This window comes from Bos grunniens, chromosome 13, assembly GCF_055505025.1.
Source record: "Bos grunniens cultivar Pamir isolate PY7600 chromosome 13, Bosgru_T2T1.0, whole genome shotgun sequence".
Classification (NCBI taxonomy): Eukaryota; Metazoa; Chordata; class Mammalia; order Artiodactyla; family Bovidae; genus Bos; species Bos grunniens.
The window spans coordinates 49,376,276-49,402,442 of NC_141177.1; the positions used below are offsets into that span (position 1 = coordinate 49,376,276).

At 46.3% G+C, this 26,167-nt stretch overlaps 2 long non-coding RNA genes across 5 annotated transcripts in view; one reads left to right on the forward strand and one right to left on the reverse strand.

Moving 5' to 3' along the window:
- Nucleotides 1-26,167, reverse strand: part of LOC147360958 (uncharacterized) — a 57,652-nt gene that overhangs the window by 13,212 nt on the left and 18,273 nt on the right. Inside the window, exon 3 of one of the 4 annotated variants that reach the window (XR_015139537.1) lies at nt 11,272-11,442. The exons of 1 other annotated variant lie outside the window; for it this stretch is intronic. This is a non-coding gene — a long non-coding RNA (uncharacterized LOC147360958). Of the gene's footprint in view, nt 1-7,866; nt 8,150-11,271; nt 11,443-26,167 lie in introns of those variants that run through there. 2 more of the 4 variants (XR_015139539.1, XR_015139538.1) reach the window with 2 other exon arrangements.
- Nucleotides 8,620-12,706, forward strand: LOC147360959 (uncharacterized). The gene is made up of 2 exons (XR_015139543.1): nt 8,620-9,020; nt 9,666-12,706. It is a non-coding gene; the product is annotated as an uncharacterized LOC147360959 (long non-coding RNA).

Below are 26,167 nucleotides of genomic sequence, written 5' to 3' on the forward strand. Positions count from 1 at the left end.
CCAAGACGGGATGAGACGTTTCTTTCTGATGAGATGAGAGCTGAACTTGAAGGGATGAAAAAGAGAAACATGCCCTGCTGATTTGTCCAGGCATTCAGACCTAAGTGGACACGTGTGCAAACAGACGGCAGGTGGGGACACCAATTCTACCTTTTCTGATCAGCCCTGAGTCCCCTCAAACCTCGACAGAGTTCATGGAGCTGCTATTGGGTGAATATAGAGTCAGAAATCAAGAAAATATTTATAGAGTTTGATAAAAACTGAATGTTTTTAAGTTTCTGCAACTGTCCACCGTATACAAGTCTTGGCATGTATCTGCCTTATTGTACATCTGCCTTATTGGCATGGTTCAGTTTCAAGAACTGATCGAGCTGACATACAAGCCATGCATGCAAAGCAGGCACAAAACTTTGGGATTTCAGATGCGAATATATGAATCCACAAATGTCCTAAAGTTTCTGACTTTATCAGTATCAGAACTCTAGGGAACGTTTGCATTAACTTAGCTCTGCGAAAATGCATTCTGTTTTTTATGAAATGGCTAAAATCCAAACTGAGAATCGAAACCAGGGTTGGAAATCTGGCATTTGAATTCAGATGTGCCCAGACTGAAAGTATTTAGGAATTGTCAAAAAGAGTTCCCTTTGCTCCTTATATGTATATTTTAATCAAAATCCATTGACGGCTAAAAAGAAAAAGTCAATTGACAACTAACAAGAGGTTTATAATACTATGGTATTAATAAGATGAAGTACTTTTTATAGCCCAAGTTTTTCATTCATTGACCTCACCAGTCTACAAATACAAATGATCTCATCTGGTCATGACCCCAGTTTTACGGGCTGTTGTAGGTCATGTTCCCAGGGAAGTAGTTGATTAAGGACTACTCTTGGGATCAATACTTTAGATGGGAGAGGGGGAAGCAAGATTAGAGAGAGAAGTGGAGATGCGGTCCAGTCAGCAGCCAACCCACGTGGAGCTCTGACATGGGGCAGCCTTTTAGAGTTGTCCCAAGTTAGGGTAAGAGGCCCACTCAAGGCAGGTTGTCCCTAGAAGGAGGTGTGATATTCAGATCCTCAGGCAGATTTCTTTAGCTGAGGCAAACCCCAGAGGCTAACAGCTGAGGGCCACCATCCAACGGCCCTCTCAGCAGCTGGGGAAAAAAGGAATGCATTTATCCGTAAGTGCTTATGCTCTAATGTTCAAAGATTTGCGCCCCCACCCCTCCACCACAAACTTAGTCCCCTGAATTTCTGGCTTAATCAATTCTGAGCCTCATGTGGCTCAGAGACACTTCAGGACAGACTCTAGAAGCTTTAGCAGAGAAGTAAGGTATGGGTAAGAGGCAAGGGCCTGTTAGGTTGCCCCCACAGGAAGCTGCTCACAGCCTGCATCAGTAGCCATAATAAAGGACAAGAGATGCCCAAAGGCACTGAGATGGTACCCAAGAGGTACTCCACGACTAAAACTGAATGCTGCTTTAAGAGCATCTTCTTAGTAGAAAGACAAATACCATATGATATCACTTATATGTGAATCTAAAATACAGTACAAATGAACCTATCTACAAAACAGAAACATAATCATAGGCATAGAGAACAGACTTGTAGTTGCCAGAGGGGAGTGGGTGTCGGGGAGGGAAAGATTGGGGGTTGGGATTAGCAGATGCCAAGTACTGTATCAATTTAGAGAGAATGGATAAACAACAAGGCCCTGTATAGCACAGGGAACTATATTCAATCTGCTGTGGTAAATGATAACAGGAAAGAATATGAAAAGCATCAGATCAGATCAGATCAGTCGCTCAGTCGTGTCCGACTCCTTGCGACTCCATGAATCGCAGCACGCCAGGCCTCCCTGTCCATCACCAACTCCCGGAGTTCACTCAGACTTACGTCCATCAAGTCAGTGATGCCATCCAGCCATCTCATCCTCTGTCGTCCCCTTCTCCTCCTGCCCCCAATCCCTCCCAGCATCAGAGTCTTTTCCAATGAGTCAACTCTTCGCATGAGGTGGCCAAAGTACTGGAGTTTCAGCTTTAGCATCACTCCTTCCAAAGAAATCCCAGGGCTGATCTCCTTCAGAATGGACTGGTTGGATCTCCTTGCAGTCCAAGGGACTCTCAAGAGTCTTCTCCAACACCACACTTCAAAAGCATCAATTCTTCGGCGCTCAGCCTTCTTTACAGTCCAACTCTCACATCCATACATGACCACAGGAAAAACCATAGCCTTGACTAGACGAACCTTTGTTGGCAAAGTAATGTCTCTGCCTTTGAATATGCTATCGAGGTTGATCACGACTTTCCTTCCAAGAAGTAAGTGTCTTTTAATTTCATGGCTGCAGTCACCATCTGCAGTGATTTTGGAGCCCAGAAAAATAAAGTCTGACACTGTTTCCACTGTTTTCCCATCTATTTCCCAGGAAGTGATGGGACTGGACGCCATGATCTTTGTTTTCTGAATGTTGAGCTTTAAGCCAACTTTTTCACTCTCCACTTTCATTTTCATCAAGAGGCTTTTTAGTTCCTCTTCACTTTCTGCCATAAGGGTGGTGTCATCTGCACATCTGAGATTATTGATATTTCTCCCGGCAATCTTGATTCCAGCTTGTGTTTCTACCAGTCCAGCGTTTCTCATTATATACTCTGCATATAAGTTAAATAAACAGGGTGACAATATACAGCCTTGACGTACTCCTTTTCCTATTTGGAACCAGTCTGTTGTTCCATGGCCAGTTCTAACTGTTGCTTCCTGACCTGCATACAAATTTCTCAAGAGGCAGATCAGGTGGTCTGGTATTCCCATCTCTTTCAGAATTTTCCACAGTTTATGGTAATCCACACAGTCAAAGGCTTTGGCATAGTCAATAAAGCAGAAATAGATGTTTTTCTGGAACTCTCTTGCTTTTTTCATGATCCAGCAGATGTTGGCATTTTGATCTCTGGTTCCTCTGCTTTTTCTAAAATCAGCTTGAACATCAGGAAGTTCGTGGTTCACATATTGCTGAAGCCTGGCTTGGAGAATTTTGAGCATAACTTTACTAGCGTGTGAGATGAGTGCAATTGTGCGGTAGTTTGAGCATTCTTCAGCATTGCCTTTCTATATATATACTTTTATACATATATAAGGGAGGAGAAGGGGACGACAGAGGATGAGATGGTTGGATGGCATCACCGACTCGACGGACATGAGTTTGAGCAAGCTCTGGGAGTTGGTGATGGACAGGGAGGCCTGGCGTGCTGCAGTCCATGGGGTCGCAAAAAGTCAGACACGACTGGGCAACTGAACTGAAATGATACATATATACATATAAGGTCCTTCTGTCTTTCACAAGGAATTAGATTCAATCTCCTATAATAAGCCATAATGGAAAAGAATACGAAAAAGTGTACATATATATATATATATATATATGTCACTGCTGTACTGCAAAAGTTAAATCAACTATACTTCAATGAATTTTTTTTAAAAAGAGCATCTTCTTAAAATCTTTTAATCTTTATCAGTGTGATGATGATGTGATGATACATAAGCCACACAAGGTTCTAGGCACTGAGATTCTATCTATGCACAGAGACAACATTTGAAAAAGTATGTCGTTTGTTTCCTGTTTCAAAGTACGATGCTTTCATGAATGCATCAGAGATTACATCTGAAAACAGACTTACTCCAAACATCTAGTCTAACAAGCTCCACCCAAGTCAATGTCCTTTGCAGAAAATAAATAATTGAAAGGAGTGAAACTGTTCATATTTCATATATGGATAAGAAACCATTTCTACACTCATTTTCGGAGTACCTCTGAATTTCCAGAAGCAGACTTCTTTGAGGCTGGCTGGTGTAAGTGCAATTTCTAAACAATGTGAATTTTTTTCACTGTCTTCTTACCTACAGCCCCTGAAAATGTTTCTTCTCTGGGAATCCAGTACTGATTTTTTTTTTTTCATGGTCAAATTAAGCTGCAACAAACAATGCAAGATCCCATTTACTTTTTGTTGTAAGTAGGTCGCTATTGTTTAAGATAGTGTGGTCTTCTGGATCACAACTCTGATGCAGAGGAACTTAGCACTTGGCTACTAAATCAGAAAATGGACTGTGGGCAAAATGTCTGAATCTTGATAGACAGCTACTCTGCTTCTCTCTTTGAGAATAAAGGGAGATGGAATCACAACTAAATTTACTAAGTGGGAGAGCTCTGTAAATGCTGGTAAAGAACTGGAATCCTGCTGTAGACCACAGGGAACTATACTCAATAGTTTGTAATAACTTCTAAAGGAAAAGAATCCAAAAAACAATATATATGTGTGTATATATATGTAACTGAATCACTTTGCTGTAGACCTGAAACTTCCCTTGTTGCTCAACTGGTAAAGAATCTGCCTACAATGTGGGAGAACTGCATTCGATCCCTGGGTTGGGAAGATCCCCTGGAGAAGGGAAAGGCTACCCACTCCAGTATTCTGGCCTGGAGAATTCCATAGACTGTATAGTCCATGGGGTCACAAACAGTCGGACATGACTGAGCAATTTTCACTTTCACTTGAAACTAACATAACATTGTAAATCAACTATGCTGCTAAGTCGCTTCAGTCGTGCCCGACCCTGTGCGACCCCATAGACGGCAGCCCACCAGTCTCCGCCGTCCCTGGGATCCTCCAGGCAAGAACACTGGAGTGGGTTGCCATTTCCTTCTCCATCGCTCGAAAGTGAAGTTGCTCAGTCGCGACCGACTCACAGCGACCCCATGGAATGCAGCCCACCAGGCTCCTCCATCCATGGGATTTTCTAGGCAAGAGTACTGGAGTGGCTTGCCAATCAACTATACTTCAGTACAAAAATTTTAAATCTCAAAAAAATGAAAAGTAAAAGAATTGGAATCCTTCTGGAGGGAAGAGCAATCAATGATGAAGGTCCAAAAGGTGTCCCTTGAGTTCCAAAGGCAGCGGCAAAGAAAATCTCCTCTCCCAGGACTTAGTCCCCTGTGACTCACTCTACTGACACATGACTTACGGAGTTATGTTAACCTATTAGAGGTTGGATATTCAACATTTAATTAATCAACTATTAGCATTTAAGTCAAACTTTGGCCTATCATGAGAATTCTTAATATAGTTGACTCTTGGACAATCAGGGGTTTAGGGGCCCCACCCTTCCATGTTGAAGGTCAATAGTTGACCTTCCATGAAAATTCACATATAATTTATAGTCTACCCTGCCTGTCTTCAGTTCCTCTGTACCCACGGCTCAGCATCTGAGGGTCAACCGATGCACTGACCATGCAATACTGAACTTATTGAAAAAAATCTGCATATAAGTGGACCCTCGCAGTTCAAACTCATGTTGTTCAAAGGCCAACTGTACACACAAGAATTTTTAAAAGTATAACAGTACATACTATTATCTTTCATTACAAAGTGCCTGAAGCACAGAGAGGCTAAGGAAGGCCTCCAAATTCACACAGCTAAGAAGTAGCAGACTTTTTATGGTAGAGTCTAAGCCAGGCAGCACCAGTCACCAGAGCCTGACTCTTTAATCTGTATCCTTGATTCTCTCCTTATCATCAAAAAACAAGGAAAGGATTTGTCACAGGATATAACAAAGAGGCCAAGATAAGGGAGCTGACCTTGATGAGGACAAGTTAATCCTGTTCATCTCTCCCCAAGGCCCGTCCTCCCAGGACACAGGAGGAGATGGGGGAAACAGCAGCAAAGTTACCATTTCACTCCATCCACACTCCCAGCTCTAAAGTGTTACTAGATATTTCTGGTTTGAACACAACCTACGAGACCAGTTGAGGCTCTAAAATCCTTGCAGTTCAGAAACCTGTTGGCCAGGGGTCAACAACTCTCTTCAGACTTATTTCATGATGACCTCACGATGATGTTGCAGAAACAGTTTTGAAATTAGCAAGCTGAAGAAGACCACAAAATAATAAATTCTATACCCCAGTCACTCTCATCTTGGTGGTTCCCCTGGGGGTACCCGGAGTGGAGCAGCTGCAGCCTGTCCCCACATCCAAAACAGAAACTCTGGGACTTCCCTAGTGGTCTAGTGGTTAAGAGTCCACCTGCCAATCCAGGGGACATGGGTTCGATCCCTGGTCCAGGAAGATGCCACATGCCTCCAGGCGACTAAGCCTGTGCGTCACAACTAACGAGTCCTCGCTCTGGAGCCCGCCATATGCAACTGCTGAGCACTTGCGCCCTAGTGTCTGTGCTCTGCAACAAGAGAAGCCACCACAATGAGAATGCATGCACACTGAAACTAGTGAGTAGCCCCCGCTTGCAGCAACTAGAGAAAGTTGGAGACCAACAACGAAGACCCAGGCAGCCAAAAATAAATAAATAAAAATACTAAAGTTTTTTTTTTTTTTTTTTTTAAAAAGAAACTTCAGGAACAAGTTTCTCATTAACTTAAGGAAAGTCTGATTATTCATTAGCCCACCAAATATTTAGGGAACACTGGGCTGGGTATGGAGACTCTGCCTATGAATAAAAGGCCAGTTTCTGCCTCAAGAAGCTTACAGTTGAATTAGGATGATGAACTTTGCCCAACTGGACCTGCCATGAATATGAAAACAAAGCAAAAAAAAGTGCCAGGTACGGCAGATCACTTAACAAGAAAACCTTATCTTAGGTGCCACTGAAGTGACATGTCACCCGAGGCCTAAAAACTGACCAGGAGGTAAACACACCTGGAAGGAATCCGCAGAGGGACCTGTGTCAGCCACAGAGCTTCTCCCAGTAAACTACCTGCCCTCCCACATCTGCTTAGACCCCTTCCCTCTCCAGAAGCTAAGCTTTAGGGATCCCCTATTCCTGTCAATAGCACTCGTCACCCAGAATCCTGGTTGGCTGTTTTCCTGTGCACAGTCCCCCAGCAGAATGGCTGCACCTTGAAGCCTGGGAGTCATGTTTCTTTACTTCCCAGATCTAGTCAACTGCCTGGTCCCCAGTTCACAGGGACACTCCATCAAATGTTTGTGGAAGGAAGAAAAGCAGGGAGGACAGCAGGAGGGAGGAACAACGAACTAACACCTCCCTTCGTCCACACTTTATTCTCCACAATGTCCTGCGCCTGAAGCGTGCTAAGTCGCTTAAGTTGTGTTGTACTCTTTGCAACACTATGGACAGTAGCCCACCAGGTTTCTCTGTCCATAGGATTCTCCAGACAAGAATACTGGAGTGGGTTGCCATGCCTTCCTCCAGGGGATCTTCCTGACGTAGGGACTGAACCCGTGTCTCTTCTGTCTTCTGCATTGGCAGCCGGGTTCTCTACCATTAGCACCACTTGGGAAGTCCCACAATGCCCTGCTGCTGCTGCTGCTAAGTCGCTTCAGTCATGTCCGACTCTGTGCGACCCCATAGACGGCAGCCCACCAGGCTCCTGTCCCTGGGATTCTCCAGGCAAGAACACTGGAGTGGGTTGCCATTTCCTTCTCCAATGCATGAAAGTGAAAAGTGAAAGTGAAGTCGCTCAGTCGTGTCCGACTCTTAGCGACCTCATGGACTGCAGCCTACCAGGCTCCTCTGTCCATGGGATTTTCCAGGCAAGAGTACTGGAATGGGTTGCCATTTCCTTCTCCCTGGTTTTTGTCAAATAACAAAGGACAGCAGTTACACTCAAACGTCATAAGGACCACACCCGCACCCCTCTGCACGCTAAAGTCGAAATATTTGCAGGAGGCGGAGGAGACGAAGACGAATAAGATTCAGCGTTTCTGTGTTCAGGGGGTTTATGATCAAGCGGTGGAAACACAACAGAAATGCAATTCTTTCATCCTTCCATCTTTTCGCCCAAACATAGAGCAGAAAAGGCAGGACAAGTTTGGGTGTCAACCATCCAGGCTAGAGTCTGGCCTTACCCGCAGACCGCTGGCTCTACAACTGTGGGTCCGGAGCCCCGCACGAGGAATGCCTGCCTCTGCTCGCTACAAACTTTCCCGCGCATTCACTGGTTCTTCCCAGCCAGGGATGAGGCGGACGGTTAAACCCATCTGTCCTGAGGAGAGTAGGCGGCGGAGCTGCCCGATCTCCCCTAGCAGGGTGGGATCCCGGTCCAACCCCTCCGCAAACGCAGGACGCACCTGCGTGTCGCAGTCTCTGCGACCCACCCCCCGCCACCCCTTGGCCTGGCCGCCCCTCCCCCGCACGACGTCACCCGGTCACGTGGGTGAGCCCCTCCCCGCCACGCCGGACTCAGCTGCCCCGTTCCGAAGGGGGGAAGCAGGGGGCGGGCGGCGCGTCTGCTCGGCCCCTCCCGTTCCCGTTGCAGTCCTGGGAGCCCGGGTCTGCGGGGAGTAGGGGGTGGGGGGAGTTGGTGAAATCGGAACCCGGGTTCTGAATGAAGGGGAGCAGATGTCCCTGTGTTGCTGGGAGGCCCGGGTGGCCTGCTGTTCAGACGGCGATCCTCGGGGCGCTGACCTTCCGGGGCCGCAGTCCGTCTCGGTGCAGATGGCCTGCCCGCCCTGCCTGCTCCTCGGCGCGGGGCCCGCGGCAGCCGGCGGGTCGGGGGCCGGAGGGAGCCGTCTGCGTGGTTGTGGGGGGCTGGGGGGATAGGTCGGGGAGGGGGCCCGTGGGGCCCCGGGCGGGAGGGCAGGGCCAGCCCCGCGCACAAAGGAGCCCTGGCGGCGGCCCCTCGGAGGACAATGCAGCCCTGGGGCGCGGGGGGCTGCGCCGCGCTCCAGCTGCCTCTTCACAACGAGGCCTGCAAATGTGCCCACTTGATTCTAAATCCTCTTAGGCGCTCGCGGTGTGAACCGGGAAGGGGGTGGCCCTCCAAGCCTTTGCAATCCCAGACCTGGAGCCTGGCGCTCGGCGAGCGGTTTGCACCACGCATGCAAATCGAGTTGGCGTCTTGGAGACGTGGGCAGAGTCTGTTGGGTTACCAGCAAACGCCCCGATACGGCCCTTCAGTGCCACGCGGGGTCCCGAAAAATGTGCAGGGTGTTTCCCCTGGAAAGACTTCCTGTTAAGTGTTCAGAAAAGCCAGCTGAGCTGCGCGTCATTAGTCACCCAGGTATTTACACTGTTTTTCCTATTTCCTTTCTCTCTTGGCCTCTGTGGTCAGTGGTATAAAATTCCTAGGAACTCCCACCTAAACACGAGCTTCCTGTTTATGCCCTCAGTGGCTTTAATGTCTAGCTGTTGAAAGCAGTTGACCAAAGCTCTATGAAACGACTAGCGGAGGTTTGCAGGTGAACAGAGAGACGAGGAAAAAAAAGAACAAAACCAAATGGGTAGGTCAAAGGTTCGGGTTCATTTTTAATCACTTATGTCAGAATCACAGGGGGAAAAGGTAAAAGTGAAGTGTAATTTGATGCCCAAGATCGTGGTTCAGTTTCATTTGGTCCCTGTGTCTACAGGAACTTGTAAAATATGATGGAACCTGTAAAATATGATACCTAAACTAGGAACGTTTTCCTTTCTAGCGGGTTAAAGGCTCCCCCCCCCCCCTGCAATGTGGCATGACACTTGTGTTATGAAAGGTTAAAATTCTCACATAAGCTCAGTCTGTGAACCCCTGTACGTGCCTTGCAGCTCCTAGGGCTGCTTCCTTAAGTGCCTGCAGCAAAATGTTGCATGTCTGTAGCTACCTGAACTGCAGCCTCCCCGACCTGAAAAGAACCTGAAAGGGCGCTTACTCAGCTTTTTTCTGATGCAGAATTCCCTGTAGGACTCCTGGGATGTGAAGAACTACTCCCTGATAGGATCCCTCTGGAATTCCTTACATCAGAAGACAGCATCTTTCCTTGACAATCTGATTTTTTTTTAAAAAAGGTTTTCTATCCATAAAACTGGAATCTGCCTCCACTTATGGAACCATGGAGAATTAATCAAATTTCTATTTCACATGGTATTACCCTTCAGATGTTTGGAGACACTCCCCACACCCTCACCCCAGTCTTCTCCCAGCTAAACCTGCAGATTCACCAGTCTGTCCCGTGAGTCTGATTCCTGCACCATCCGAGTTATGCAGAGATGCTTCAGTTCACCTGAGTTCCTCTGAAACTGAAGATGGTGTTTCAATCATGCAGAAATTCAGCCTAGGAGGCAGCACTGGAGAAATATGGCTTAAAACCAACAGGGAAAAACAGTCCAACCATGGCCAAGTTATTCAGACAAAAATAAATTCTGGTTTTCCATTTTAGTCTTTTTCTACGCTGAGGCTAGTCATGCCCAGCTCAGTTATGAAGCCCAGGAAAGAAGGAAAAAGCTGTATGGCAGGCTAGCACTGAGCCTTTCATATTCTTGCATTTTATCGTCAAAAAACCCTCTGAGTGGGTACTATTTTTATTCCTCTTTTACTGGCTCCAAGGTCAAAGAATCCACGCAAGGTCACACTGCTAGCAGAGGGCAGAGTGAGGTCTCTAACTTGTGAATTGCACTTCCATTGCTCGAAGCTGCTGCCCTGGAGTCCATCCTGAAAACCGAGGTCCTGGATTGGATGTGTTTTTCTGCGTGTTCTATGACATACAGCTTCAATTCAAGGCCAGTTCGCATACATCCTATTTATACAGCTACAAAAACTTTTGAAATGCAAGTTAAGAACTTTATGGGAGAAGAGTTCTTTTTGGAAGCAAATGAAACAGAAATTCCAAGTGAGAGCCAAAAGTCATCCCAAACATGGTTTTATTCCAATGGCATTACTTAACGGTAAAGTGTTATGTTACCCTTGAATTTCCTGCCTGGGCTCAGGGTAGGCCAGGCCCTGGATGCTTTTTTTGCATTTATCACAGCAAAGCTGTCGCCCCTTACTCACGCTGGCTCTCCAACGTGTCCGTTACTCAAGAAAAAAGGGAAGAATGTTTCCCATGCACGCACTGTAATTTTTTTTTTTTTTTTTCGTGTTGCTCAGTCTGCCAGAACAAAAGTAAAACCACAGAAAGGAGATTTAGATCAGCCTCTTCATCTGCCGGCTGTTATGTTACAGTTTTAGGAGGGGTTGGACATCAAACACTTGAAACTGTCATCCATGCATTCCTTCTTGGAATAAAGCAGCATTGGCGTGGACCCCTGCTACATTATTTTCTACCCCCAAATGTTGGAAACTCTTGCCCTCCAGGAAAATACAGAAGAAAACCCTGAATTAAGGGAGTTAGTTCTGAGAAAGTCTCTTGCGGTCTGTAATAAACTGGCACATAATGACATCTGGCCAGATGGATTCTCCACCTTCACAGAGATGTTGCTTGGATGTTTAGTTTTTCTAATTTGTTGGTTCTTATAAATAGTGCTTGAGAGAACTTTTTTTTAAGTATTCATTTATTTACCTGGCTGCATCAGGTCTTAGTCGCGGCATTCTGGATCTTCCATTGTGGCGCACAGGCTCTCTTGTTGTAGCACATAGGCTCCAGAGGGCTCAATAGTTGCCTCGAGTGGGCTTAGTTGTTCTGCAGCATGTGGGCTCTTAATTCCTGGACCAGGAATCAAACCGGCGTCCCCTGTATTACAAGGCAGATCCTTAACCACTGCAACACCAGGGAAGTCCCTGTTCATTTTCTTCAAACTTAATGGCAACTTAATGCTCTATTCTTTATGCACTTGTTCATGCTGTACCTTCTCTTGATCATGACTTGTGCATAAGTCAGGTAACCTGGCCTATCTGGTTTATTACCTAGCGTACCTTCAGTAGGTCCTCAAGAAATGCTTTTTGAATGACATCTTTTACATCTTTTGTGCATATATATGTAGCTCTTAATGCAATTTCTCATTCAGATTAATTCTTTGGTCAAATTACTAGAGACAGAAAGAACACAATTGTTTAATAGGTGAAGGGTGTCAATAGGGGAGGAGAAAAAAGTTCTGCAGGTGGATGGTGGTGATGGTGGCCCAACAATGTGAATGTAGTTGATGCTTCTGAACTGTACATTTTAAAGTGGTTACAATGGTAAATTTTATAATATATGTCTTTTACCACAGTAAAAATAAATGAATACTTTGACTTGGAATTCTTGGGCTAAGAGTAAGTATGTATATTTTATTTTTTTTTTTTATTTTTTTTAGTATGTATATTTTAAATTTGGGTGTATATTACTAAACTTTCCTCCAGAAGTTATGCCATTTTGTATGCCAACTACCAGTGCATGCAAAAACCCATTCTGTAGCATGCTAGCAACATTCAGCCTCATTATTCTTTGTATTTGATAGGTAAACATACACACACAAATACACTATAGTTACTTGTGTAACTATGCTTATTAGTAAGGATGGAGTATATTTTCATGTTAGATATTTCTTCTTTGTTTAAAAGCTTATGTGTTCTCTGTGTCTGCCCTGCAAATAGGTTCATGGACACAAAGGGGGAGGGGAGGGTGGGACGAATTGAGACTAGCATTGGCATATTTATATACACTGCTGCTGCTGCTACTCCTAAGTCGCTTCAGTCGTGTCCGACTCTGTGCAACCCCATAGACAGCAGCCCACCAGGCTCCCGGTCCCTGAGATTCTCCAGGAAAGAACACTGGAGTGGGTTGCCATGTGTAAAATAGATAGCTAGTGGGAAGCTGCTGTATAGCACAGGGAGCTCAGCTTGGTGCTCTGTGATGGCCTAGAGGCGTGGGACTGGGTGAGTGGGAGGGGATATATGTATAAGTGTAGCCGATTCACTTTGTTGTACAGCAGAAACTAACACAACGTTATAAAGCAATTATACTCCAATTTAAAGTAAATAAGTAAATAAAATATACCCTTTTGTAGCTTAAAAAAGCTTGTGTGTTTCCTTTCCCATTTTTATTGGGCTATTTGTTTCCTTTTATTGATTTGTAGGAGCTCTGTGTATAGTAAATATATTAACTCTCAATCTGTTATACAGTTTGCAAATATTTTTCCCAGTTCATTATTTCTCTCTTGTAATTTTCTGCTACATGAGATTTAAAATTATGTGCTATATCAATATAATCTTGGGATGGAAAAGTCCCTTCCTCATTCCAAGATTATAAAAATAGTCATAGCTTTTATCCAGTACATTCATGGCTTTGTACTTTTATACTTAAATTTTTGATGCATCTGTATGTTGATGGTAAAGACTAAGGTAAAGATTCAGTTGAGTTTTCCTTTATCTTATCATTTATTCTATCATTATTTATATAATCCATGTTTTCACTGAGTAATTTGAAATGACATCTTTTGGTTGCAATAAGTAACCATATTCCAAGGTCCATTTCATTGCTCTATGTATCCTGGCACCTAGATATACTGTTTTATTTAAAACAAGCTACCATATATTTAGATGGTTCCTATTGCCATAAATCCTGTACTAGTGATGAGCATTTAAGAATTAACCAATTGTTGGAAAGATTTTATTTTTAAAAAAATATTTATTTATTTATTTGGTGGTGTCGAGTCTTAGTTGTGGCATGTAGAATCTTTATTTCAGTCATGCAGGACCTTTTGTTAAAGTGCACAGACTCCCTAGTTGTGGCGTGTGGGCTTCAGTAGTTGCAGGACTCAGGCTCTCTAGCTGTCGCTCATGGGCTCTGCAGTGCCTGGGCTCAATAGTTGCAGTGGATTCTTAACCACTGGACCACCAGGGAATTCCCAGAAAGAGTTTACATTATGTATAATTGGAAAGGTATAGCCAGAGAGAAAATTTCCTCTCCTGGGAGTCAGCAGAAGATGCCTAGAAGGACGAGTGATGGAAGGAGAGGGCCTGGCTGGGATGACTGGTGCAGTGTCAGGCCTGCCTTATATCTAAATCACGTTACCCAGAGGGATTAATTCAGCTTTCCGTGGTGGACAGAAAGCTGGTGGGCTTTGCCCTTTTGGTATTGAGTTCTGTCTCTGCTACTTCCTAGGTTTACGGTCTTGGATAAGTCACTAAAGCAATCTGCTTATCTCAAGGCAAAGAACAGCTACCAACATGATTGCTGTAAAGGTTAAACAGTACATTTCATTGCACTCTGCAAATAAGATCTAAATATTTATCATCATCATTATTGTTATTACTACAATTGCTATAGGGGCAGATGGTTCCCCTCCCATGTCCTCACGCTTCTGCCTGTTCACCTGCGTCCTGGCCGGGCCACTTCCTTGTGGGACATCCTTCTTCTCCAAGGAAGAGATGCTTGAAGGATGACGACACTCAAAGGCTGCCATCATCCGAGGGCATAGCCCCAGGCAGCAGCCCCTCTGATCACCTCATCCAGGACTCAGCTGCCTTCACGTGCCCACACTCTTCCTACAGACATTCTTAATTTGCTAATTCTATTATTTACATATTTTTGTGGGGGAGGAGGTCTTTGTGTTGTGTAGCTTTTGATCTAGACCAGGGGTCCCCAACTTCTGAGATCTAATGCTTGATGATCTGCGATGGAGCTGATGTAATAATGATAGAAATAAAGTGCACATAATAATACAAATGTGGGCTTTCCAGTGGCTCAGTGGTAAAAAATTAGCCTGCTAATGCAAGGAGACAAAGGTTTGATCCCTGGGTCGGGAAGATCCCCAGGAAGAGGAAATGACAACCCACTCCAGTGTTCTTGTCTGAAGAACTCCATCGACAGAGGAGCCTGGTGGACTACAGTCCATAGGGTCACAAAGTATTGGACACGATTAAGCTACTGGGCATGCGCACGCACAATGAATGTAATGAGCTCGAGTCATCTCGAAACCACCACCACCCCTTCCCTTGATCTGTGGAAAAACTGTCTTCCACGAAACTGGTCCTGGGTGCCAAGAAGGTTGGGGACCACTGGTGGGGACCACTGGTTGAGACCACTGGTTCTGACCCAGCTCAAATAGTGAGCGAGCACTCTGTTGGGGGCACCAGGAGATAACAGTGTGCTTTGGTTGTCACTCTGCCATTGTTCCTTGGTGATACCACATACAAGATCAAACCTCATGGGCGGGGGACTGACTGACAGAGACTTGGGACATTGCTGGTTCTCTCGAGATAATACCATCCCAGCCATCAAATCCTCCCTGCTCTGACCTCTAAGCTCTGACGATTACCTGTCCCGGACCTGGGTCAGTTACTCCCACCAGGAGGAGACTCTGCACATGGACTGAGAGTCCATTAGATACCAGTTACTGCTCTTACTATGGGCTCTGCCCCTGCAGCAGGCCTCTAAGTGGAATCCTGTGAAGTGGGTACCACTGTGCCTGGGTCTCCATCACCACATGCTTGGTCTAGGCTGATTCCTGCCCTCCACCTCCAGCCCCTCTGGGACCCTGGCCTGCCACCTGGCTCTCTGTTGACCATCTACTCCCTGGATCCACACCCCGCTTCGCCCCAGCCCCTGCTTTTCCTTCTCCAGTTTGCCTGTGCTGCTCACATTCTGTCTTGTTTTCTCTGGGTGGTGTTTCACCTAGCATCTTGCCGGCATGGCTAAAAGAAAACTTAGTGAGTGTTCAAGACACCCTGGACCCAAGCAGAACACAAGAGCTGCTGGCCAGCAGGGGGTTCAATGAAGGTCAGGTACGAGGTGAACTGTGGACCTGGCCAACCCTGGAGCCTGCTGTCCTTAGAGGAAGGCTGGGGGGCATCGCCAGCATCTCCTGTGTTCCTGCCGTGCCTGTGCCACTTGCTGGGAATCAGAGGAAGGCAAGACAGATGTGATCCTTAGCCTCCAGGACCTCAATCCAATGGTGGGGACAGACAACCATCACAAACCAAGTGAATGAAACAGCCCAGTGTGGAGAGCGCTGTCCAGGCATGGCCGGGTGCTGGAGATGGAGGCCAGGCAGCCAGCCTGGAGGCCCACTTAGACCTGATGCTGGGGACGCCCTCTCTGAATGCCTTAATTGCACTTTCAACATGAACTTCCATCACATCTCATACAGATTTAGAAAGACTTCATCAGCTTCTCTTACATTTTTGCCAGTTTGCTAGTCACAAAATTTTAAAAAACTAAAAACACAATCACCAGGTGGTGAGCAGAGAAACCTGTAAAAGTGAGCATCCCTGGCCCCAGGCACAGCCCCCTCTTTGTTGCCCTTTGACACCTTTTACTTGATTGCACTGAAGCCTGGATTAATTTTTCCTGGCCCGAGGCCCATGCTAATTTGCATGGCTATTCTATATACGAGTCAGGTCCAGGAAGACAGCAGGCCAGCCTGAATTCACAAACAAAGTCACATCCATCAAGTAGCCACGAGCTCAATATACTTACTGAGAAGAATGGCGGGTAATGAGAAATCCTACTGCGGCCTGAAAGCGTGACTCACCAGGGCTGCTCTGTGGTCAAGCTGATGGGTAAAGCACTCCATCATCCTTATGTTCCCCTTGTCAAACACTTGTGGGCTTCCATTTTGGGCTTTAGACATGTAATTATGGTTCCCATTGTTTCCAAAGCCAGAATGAAGCCTCAGATGATATAATTAATTGTGAGTTAGGTGGAGAACTTTCTTTCATTGTATGCTGTCTTCTGCGATGTTCATACAAATCCTCATTTTGCCCAGTAATACCGTATACTGCCGAACTGCACTAGTCTATAAAGCACACGTTAATGCTATCACATTTAGCTGTTGTTCTGAGTGGGTAACTGGAAGACTTAACGTACAACTGGGGCTAAAATCTATTGTGGGAAACTCCAGTCTTTGCCTGTGTTTGTTGGCATCATCAATAATTCTTACGGTCACTGGGAGTGTTTGTTCATTTTTTTTCACACATTAGTTCATTCAGTCAACAAATATCATTTCAGGTCTTGATGTGAGAGGAACTGTACTACGTATGAAGATGTGTGGTCTCTAACCAAAACTAGAGCTACCATGCATGCTCAGTCACTTAGTCGTGTCTGACTCTTTGCAACCCCATGGCCTGTAGCCCGCCAGGCTCCTCTGTCCATGGAATTCTTCAGGCAAGAATATTGGAGTGGGATCAGGCCTCCTCCTCCAGGGGATCTTCCTCACCCAGGGACCAAACCCGAGTCCTCCTGCAGCTCCTATATTGTCAGGCAGATATATTGTCGGGCAGATTCTTTACCACTGAGCTACCTGGGAAATCCAGAGCTGCCATATGATCCAGAAATTCCATTCCAGGGCATATATATCCAGACAAAACTATAATTCAAAGATACATGTACCCCTAGGTTCACAGCAGCACTGTTCACAATAGGTAAGACGTGGCAACAAGCTTCATTGGCAGATGAATGGATAAATAAGATGTGATACATATATACAATGGAATATTACTCAGCCATAAAAAGAATGAAATAACACCATTTGCAGAACATACATGGGCCTAGAGATTATCATACTGAGTGAAGAAAGTTAGGCAGAGAAAGACAAATATCATGACATCACTTATACGTGGGCTCTAAAATATGACACAATGAACTTACCTATGAAATAGAAACAGACGCACAGACACAGAGAAAAGACTTGTGGTCACTAAGGGGGATCAGGAGCAGGGGAGGGATGGACTGGGAGTTTGGAATTAGCAGGTACAAACTATTATACATAGAACAGATAAACAACAAAGTCCTACTGTGTAGGACAGGGAGCTATATTCAACGTCCTATGATAAACCATCATGGAAAAGAATATGAAAAAGAATATATATATATATATACACACACACATAATTGAATCACTTTGCTGTACAGCAGAAATTAACATTGTAAATCAACTCTACTTCAATAAAACCTCACAAAGCCAGGGTCTCTGACCTCAAACTGCTGGGCTGAGAAGGTGCCCACCTTGGGGCTGGTGCTGTATCTAAGTCACCTGGGCAGCCTTCTAAAGTCACACATGCCTGCCCACCTCACCCCAGTCTCATCCAAGATTCTAGCTTTCCAGGTTCAGTGGGAGGCCCTGACATGGATTTTGAAACAAACAAACAAAACTCCTATGATAGTTCTGATTACACCCTTGGGTGGTGAACCATGGGTCTAGTGATCTTAACAGAAGTCTGTAGAACTCAGTGCCTTCTTGTGGGGCAGTGGAGCCGTGAGTCCCTCTTGACCCATGCGGCAGGAGCTGCCTTGGGTCAGCGGTGACACGGGCTCCTGAGGGCCCGTCCCCAAGCGTTGGGTCAGGCCTGTGCTGGACACCTGTTCTTATGCCGACTCTGGCCGGGGCATCTCTGCTGCAGTTTGTCCCAGGCTCAGGGGCCCTCGTACTGAACTTACCTAGTCCTTGGACCTCTTCCCTTGGTCAGAAATCCCACCTCCTAGCACTGGCTCTGCAGTTACACCTGGTGACTGTCAGCTACCCACCCCTGCCCTGCCCCCACCCCGTCCAAGAGTTAGTATGACAAGCTCCGGTGTAAACACTGCAGGGTCACTGCCGGGATGTCATTTTTGGGTTGAACGGCGATTATTTGTCTCATGTCAGCTTGTGAATTCTAGCTCATTTTTCATTTCTAAGTGTCACGTCTGATTATTTTGGATATGACATTCTGCCTGAATATTGGGTGATAATGATGGTGCTGCTAGTGGTAAAGAACCCATCTGTTAATGCAGGAGACCTAAGAGATTGTGGGTTCGATCCCGGGGTGGGAAGATCCCCTGGAGGAGGGCATGGCAACCCACTCCAGTATTTCTTTCTGGGAGAATCCCATGGACAGAGGAGCCTGGCAGGCTACTGTCCATAGGGTTGCAATGGGTTGGACACAACTGAAGTGACTTAGCATGCACAGAGACAAGTCAGAGACGGTATATTCAATATTTCACAATTATTATTTATTTATTTGGCTGTTTCAAGTCTTAGTTGCATTATATAGGATCTTTTTTGTGGTGTGCAGGCTCAGTTGCCAAGGCCTGTGGTATCTTAGTTCCTGGACCAGGGATTGAACTGGCATCCCCTGCATTGGCAGGCAGATTCTTAACCACTGGACCACCAGGGAAGCCCCTACAATGATGTTTTAAGTTCACCCACATAACAATTGGCCCAACCAACCTGGGTCTAGGTGCCATAAGTTTCCTAAATGGATGAAAGTGAAAGTGAAGTCTTTCAGTCGTGTCCGACTCTTTGTGACCCCATGGACTGTAGCCTGCCAGGCTCCTCCATCCATGGGATTCTCCAGGCAAGAATACTGGAGTGGGTTGCAATTTCCTTCTCCAGAAGATCTTCCTGACACAGGGATCGAACCCGGGTTCCTGCACTGCAGGCGGACTCTTTACTGTCTGAGCCACCAGGGATTCTTGGTTTTCCTAAATGGATGAATGGAGTCAATTCAGAAAGTCTTACTTAAACTAATCACCTGGATAAGTACAAAGAAAACCAGAGTTAGCTGATGCATATTTTCTAACTGTGGCAATTTGCTGGTTCTTGACCTTCAGTCACCACATGCATGTCATCTGCCGGTTCTTTTGCTTGGCTTTCACTGAACCTGTTACGTGGGGTCATATGCTGGCCCCAAACCACGCCTCCTTCCTCACGACCACACACTCTCCCTTCAGGCATGGACCACCAGGCACACATGCAGATAACGTGAGCAGACATGGTCACCCTCAAGGCACCCTGTTGGGTGGGTGTGACAGCCACACATCAACCATTCCTAGGCGATGGAGGCTGTGGTGGGGTCTGCCCTGGGTCTTGAAGACGCAGAGCAGACAAGCGAGCTCAGCTCTGCAGAAGCAGTGGGTGCCAAGGCTGGAAACCAGGACATGTGTGGTGGGGAGGGTGGCTTGCCTGACACAGGGGACAAGGATGGAGGACAGGCTGGGGAGGCAGGTCCTTGCCCAAGCCTGACCTGATCTGTGACTGGCTGTCCTGCGTGGGACATTCCTGCCCCCCTGCCTCTGCAGTGTGACCTGAGTCAAGCATCCACAACTATCCTCTAGGGCCTGCCGCTGGGCTGAAGAGGCAACTCAGACCTTTGTTCTTGGGAGACAGGGAGGGAGCTGGTGAAGGGTGTGTACTCCTCTTCCTTTTGACGTTTAAACAAACCACATTTAACTGCTGCGTGGATCCCTGTTCAGGTGTCCAACAGCCCCGGCAGCACACGGGGACCCCTCCCTGGCGTGGCCCAGCCCAAATGAAGACATGTCCTGAGCCCTCAGAAAGGTCTACAGCACGAGGCTAAAAATAGGCAAGCAAAGCAGCCCAGACCCGGGGATCAATGTGCTTCGCAGGCCCCAGGAAAGGCAGCTGTATCAAGTTCAGGCTTCCTCCCGCCAAGCCTCAGGGGCGTGAGAGACTTCCCAGCTTGGCTTGGAGCTGGGAAAAAGGGGGAGGAAGTGGAGAGGCAGGATGTGGTGGAGGGCCCTGGGCTGTCTGGAGGGCCAGAGCTCTGAGCAAAAATCCTCCTACAGACTCTTTGAACAGTTTAAAAAAACAAAAGCGTGCACAAACACACACACAGTCCCTAAAAACAGCTCTTTGCTTTAATCTCCTTTGGTGGAAACTGGGATTTGGGGCGGTTCTCATGGGGGTGGCCAGCTCTTGGTTTTCAGGGTTTTCTGAGTATGTATGGCCATCAGCAAGACTGTGATAAGCACCAGATGAACCCTGATAAAGCCATACTCGTCCTAGGTTTAGGGACATGAGTGATGGCAGAGCAGCACTTCCCAGAGCAGCAACTTCTCGGTGGTGATTTGCAAAGAACCTGATCAGGCTCAGTGTGTGATGAAGCAGGAGGCCCTTTTCTGATCCCTCTCTTCCAGCTTCTCTTCTCTCTTCCCTTGCAGCAGTGGAGCAGGTCTGCGATGGCTGGCATGGTTTCATTCGGGGGCGGGGGCATGGGTCCAAGGGACTGGAATTATGATAGGTTTCAGTCCTGATTCCTTGTGTTCGAGGACAGAAAAGACACTTCCTCTTTGCTTCTGAACTCCTTCCGGAAGAGAAAAGCAAAAAGCCACTCGAGGAAGATAGAGCATCATGGTCACTCCTCCGTCCTCCCCAGGGACCCTCTTCTGGGGGCTTCTGTTAGCAGGTGGGTGAACTCTCTTCCAAGTGTATTAAACATGAGAAGCTTTGAGCATGTTTCTGGTGAGTAATACGGACGAGGATGGCTCATTTTTTAGACTCTGACAAGGATCGTTACCAAAATACCTAAGGCAGCTATCGTCAACATTTTGGGACACATATATTTTAAAAACATTGAAAGGCTCTCCCCTTTTACTTCTCATTTTCTATTTTTTTATTTGTAATACCTTAAGTAATGCACTTTCTTATTTCTTAAAGTTTTTTTAATGTGGATCATTTTTTAAAATATTTATTGAATTTGTTACAATATTGCTTCTGTTTTATTTATTTATTTATTTTGCCACGAGGCATGTGGGATCTTAGCTCCCTAACTAGGGATCAAATCCTCACCCCCTGCAATGGAAGGTGAAGTTTTAAACACTGGACTGCCAGGGAAGGCCCAATGCACTTAATTCCCCCTGCCGCCCCCCCCCACCCCAGATTTATGGAGATATAGGACTTCCCAGGGGGAGCTAGTGGTGAAGAATCCATCTGCCTATGCAGGAGACGTAAGAGACGCAGGTTCGATCCCCAGGTCGGGAACATACCCTGGAGATGGGCATGGCAACCCACTCCAGTATTCTTGCCCGGAGATGTTAATTAAACACTGATTCATTTGGAAGGATCACCCGGGCACGAGCTACACCTGCTGCACAAGAACAATGACTTGTGCTGATGCCTATTTCGGGGGGGAAAAGGCACAAAGTGGCGGCAAACAGTTTGCCTTTTGGTGATCTGGGAAGGTCTTCGCTCTCCTCATGCTTCTGTACCTGCAGAGTTAAAGCTTCTCAAGTAGGAAAAAACCTGCAGTCCCAGGGTGTTGTTAACTTACTGTGTGGACCAGACTTTTACTCCATCCTTCTCCCTTTTATTTCAAAGAGATTTTTGGTTTTTTTGCACTTACTCCAGTTAGTTCTAAAGATCACAAGTGTTAGGGAATAAATTTGTTTATAATGATGAATGGGCATTTTGACAACCCAGGGCTTTGCTTCCAGAGCACTTTTACAGGTGCTAAATACCACCCAACAGGGAAGGAGCACAGGACACCCAATAGAGAAGTGTGTGTGTGTGTGTCTCTCACGTTGCAGAGAGATCGGTGACCTGTTTAAAGCTGCCCAACAAATTGGTGACAGGCAAAGTGGATTGCCCTCAGCCACACGCTCACACGGAGGGAAAAAATGAAGAGGCGAGTCATCCTCTGCCCATCTGTCTTTAATTAGAGACAAAGGAAGTCAGGATTTTTTTATCCACTGGAGAAAAACAGTGCAACTTTACTAGCCAAACACTGAAAATCCCTGTCATCAAAAGTCCATGGGATTGGGCTTCTGGAAGACCAGCCCAGCAGTAAATGACAGCGACGTGGCTGCCCAGGGAGTAGCTGCAGAGTGAGCATCCCAGGATGGAGTGTCAGGAGCGGCTGGTACTGGATGGGCAGCAGGGTTCTGCCTGCCCTGGAGCCCTCGGGACAGTCGTGGTCCCTTTGCTCTGTTCTCCTGAGGGGAAAATGGCCCAGATATTTTTCCTGATCCAGAAAACCAAAAACCTGAGTCCAAACATTCTCAGTCCAGTGAAAATATTCTGAAACCTCAGAAAAGTGCATGCCCCAGAGACCCTCATCCTGACTTGTAATTTGGTCAGTGATCACCCATTTTTAGAAAGGTTCGGGTGGTCCAATTTCCTCTGGGAACTCTGGAGGTTTCTTGGTTTCAGTTTCCGGAGTTTTCTGCTGGCCTCAGAGTTCCAGGGAAATTGAACTGGTGAGGAAGCCAGCGCCAGCCGATGGGCTGCACAAGGTGGTTTTGTGCTGAAAAAAGGAAAACTTAATTCACATTCCTTCCGCTTTCTTGATACCAGGGAGTTGGCCCGAACACAGCCTGTGTAGAGAGGCTTTGAAAGTTTCATCCCTAATACACCTGCCTAAGAAAGATGCTCCACCAACAATTTCAAAACATTGCATAATGAGCTATACATTCTTTAGACATGTCATTAGATCTCCTGCCACCTCTTTGGGATGTCGGAACCACTAAGCATCAGGCAGCATCCTCCCAGAAGGCCCGAGTTGGCTGGGACCAGGGTGGTGTGCATCTCTGATTTCCACACGCTTTAATGCAGTTCTCTAATTTGAAGCATGCAAACTAGGTTTTCTCCCTTTGGAAAGATGATCCCATACAATTTGGTTGAGGAGCGACGCACATTTCATAGAGAGGATGGGGCCATCCAAAAGGGATAGAAATTGCTAAAATGAACAATTTGCATTTCCTCTCCTCCCCGGGGGGAAAATGAATGCAAAAACATCTGCTGTGAAAGCTAAAGTAAGCTTCAACTCCTTCCTATTTGGTATAGCAGAGTTTTAAGAGAGGCAAGCTGTATTTTTGTTGTTGTCGTTTTGTTTAATGAACACACAGAGTGTGTCCTATACACAAGTGGTCCAGGGCACCAGTAGGGAGACTGAGAATATAAAGTCAGGACAATCAGCTTGTAGCACAAGTTGGTGGAGGGTCCATGTGACAACGGAAATGGTCGAGGAGTATCGGCAAGCATCTCTGGGCAGCCAGGGTAGTCCCCCAGCCAGAGGAGCCATTACCCTGCCCTCAGTAATAATAACAAAAAGCACAGCCCATCTCCCTAAATGAGCAGACATCTTTTCCCACTTCTCCAACCCCATCAAATATTTCCCCTTCCAAAGGTAGGACAAGCTAAGTCTCTTTTGTTGTTGTTGTACCAATTCCTTTTTATTCTATAACCAGCAGCAATCATTTATTCAGCTCAGAAGTCTGTGGGCAAGCAACTGGGTGGACTGAGCTGGGAGATTCTACCGTGAGTCTTGCTGGGCTCACAAAAAAACCTGAGCTCTCTGCCGCATCTAATAGTCTCTGATCCAACAACAGGCTGCTGGGACATGCCTGTGGTGGTCCCAGGAACCCAAAGAGAGGACAGCCCAGTGCTCAAGCTTCTGCTTGTGTCACAAAGAAAATGACATGGCAAAATCAGATGCAAGGAGTAAAGAAGCAGACTCTTACCTCTCGACTGGAGGAGTTGCAAAGTCACGTTGTAAAGGGGAGTAGAAGGACTTTAGGGGCTTTGAAATTTATCAGTCAACAAGTGACAGAGTCAGACTCATCCAGATTTCAAAACCCATATTCCTAATACTGATCCTGCAATGCCTCTCGAAAATGGATTCTTTCATAGTTTTCAAGATGACTGTCCCACTTTTTGAGGGAACTTGCCTTCTCTTACTTTATAAGCCCCTGCTATCTTCAACCCTTGACAAGCATTAGTTCTCTCTGCTGTGTGCCCTTGGGTATCCCTATTCTGTGCATCCATCCACAAGACCATTTATCACACTATAATGAAGCATTTATCATAATACAGTATTTACTATCTAGACTGGGGTTCCCCAACTCCCAGGTCATGGACTGGTACTGACCCATGGCCTGTTAGGAACCAGGCTGCACAGCAGGAAGCAAGTGGTGGGCAAGCGACAGAAGCCTCATCTGCGTTTACAGCTGCTTCCCAACACTCGCATTACCTCCTGAGCTCCGACTCCTATCAGACTGGTGGTGGCATTAGACTATCAGGGGTGCAAACCCTACTGTCACTGTCTCCCATCACCCCACGATGGGACCATCTGGTTCCAGGAAAACAAGCTCAGGGCTTCCTCCTGACTCTGCGTTTTGGTGGGTTGTATAATTACTTCATTATATATCACAATATAATAATCATAGAGATATAGTGTGCAATAAATGTAATGTGCTTGAAGCACCTTGAAACCACCACTCCTCTTCTGGTCCGTGGAAAAAGTAACTTCCACAAAACTGATCCCTGGTGCCAAAAAAGTCGGGGACCTCTGCTCTAGACAGTGTAGGGATTCTGTCTAGCTACAGCCCTGATGCCTGGCCTAATCTTTGGTAAGCATGTGTTTCTTGAAGCTAATCAAGTAGAGGACAGTTTGAAATGGAGGTGGAGAGTCACTTCTCCAAGGTCAGTATATTCAGACCTTCTCTGTCTGTTTTGGAGGAACCCAGGGAGCCCCCATGGGTATCAGATGGTAATTTCTCCCTCCCAGCTGCAGAGCCATCCATTGTGGGAAAAATCCAGCAATAGCAGGTCTAGAGCTCCATATCCAATCGCTGTTGTTCAATCGCCAAGTTGTGTCCAACTTTTTGTGACCCCATAGACTGTAGCATGCCAGGCTTCCCTGTCTTTCACTGTCTCCCGGAGATTGCTCATATTCATGTCCATTGAGTCGATGATGCCATCCAACCATCCCATCCTCTGTCTTCCCTATCTCCTCCTGCCTTCAATCTTCCCCAGCATCAGGGTCTTTTCCAATGAATCGGCTCTTTGCATCAGGTGGCTAAAGTATTGGAGCTTCAGCTTCAGCATCTGTCCTTCCAATGAATATTCAGGTTTAATTTCCTTTAGGATTGACTGGTTTGATCTCCTTGCAGTCCAAGGGGCTGTCAAGAATCTTCTCTAGGACAGGCATTTTATCAAATGCCAAACACAAGTTGGTTTTCTTCTTTCCGTTCAGAGTTGTGCTTGCTGATTTCATTAGGCCCTTGAGCCTGGCATCAAGACCAATTAGAAGACAATGATGATAAAGTTTGGGAGTTGTAGGACTAAATAGATAAAAGCCATCACTCTGTAGATCTGAATGGAGCTTTCTGGCAGGAGTCACTTTCCAGCACCAAAGCCACTGGGACTTTACCTGTAAGATGCTTTGACCTTTTAGCTGATATAGCTGTTTCGGTCTGATTTGCAAAAGTATCTGAAGTTTTTCAGCCATGACCTTGGTTTATCTCTTCTTTTTGTCTCTCCTTCTGTCTCTTCAGTCAGAGTATTCTCTGAGTGTAGTTCGGTTCTGTTGGCTGAAGATGTTAGAAGCGAGGGCTGGGTTCAGGTCTGTCTCAGTCCAGCCTGCTTTCCCCTCATGATGAAGGAATTCTGTGCAAAGACCTTATTATTGCTGATCTTGGCACATTCTGATGGCCTGACTGTGTGGGCCCCAGACGAGCCCCCACTGTGGCCAGCTGGATGGATGTCACTAGGGAAACCCTCTCATCTCAGAGGGTCACTTCCTTTCTCAGGCTACAGCCGCGAGAGCCGTGTCGACTGGGGCTGGGAAAGTAGGTTGAAACAGAACTGGAAGAGAACCAGGCTGAGTGCATTTGAAGGTGTCTGTTATCCACAGTGCGACAGATACCTCGTCTCTGCTCAGAGTGACTTCAGAATTATCTCCGTTTGTCTTCAGCTACTGAACGTCATGTGCTGTGGCTCAAGCCATATAATTCACCCAGATATGCACAGATGAACTGG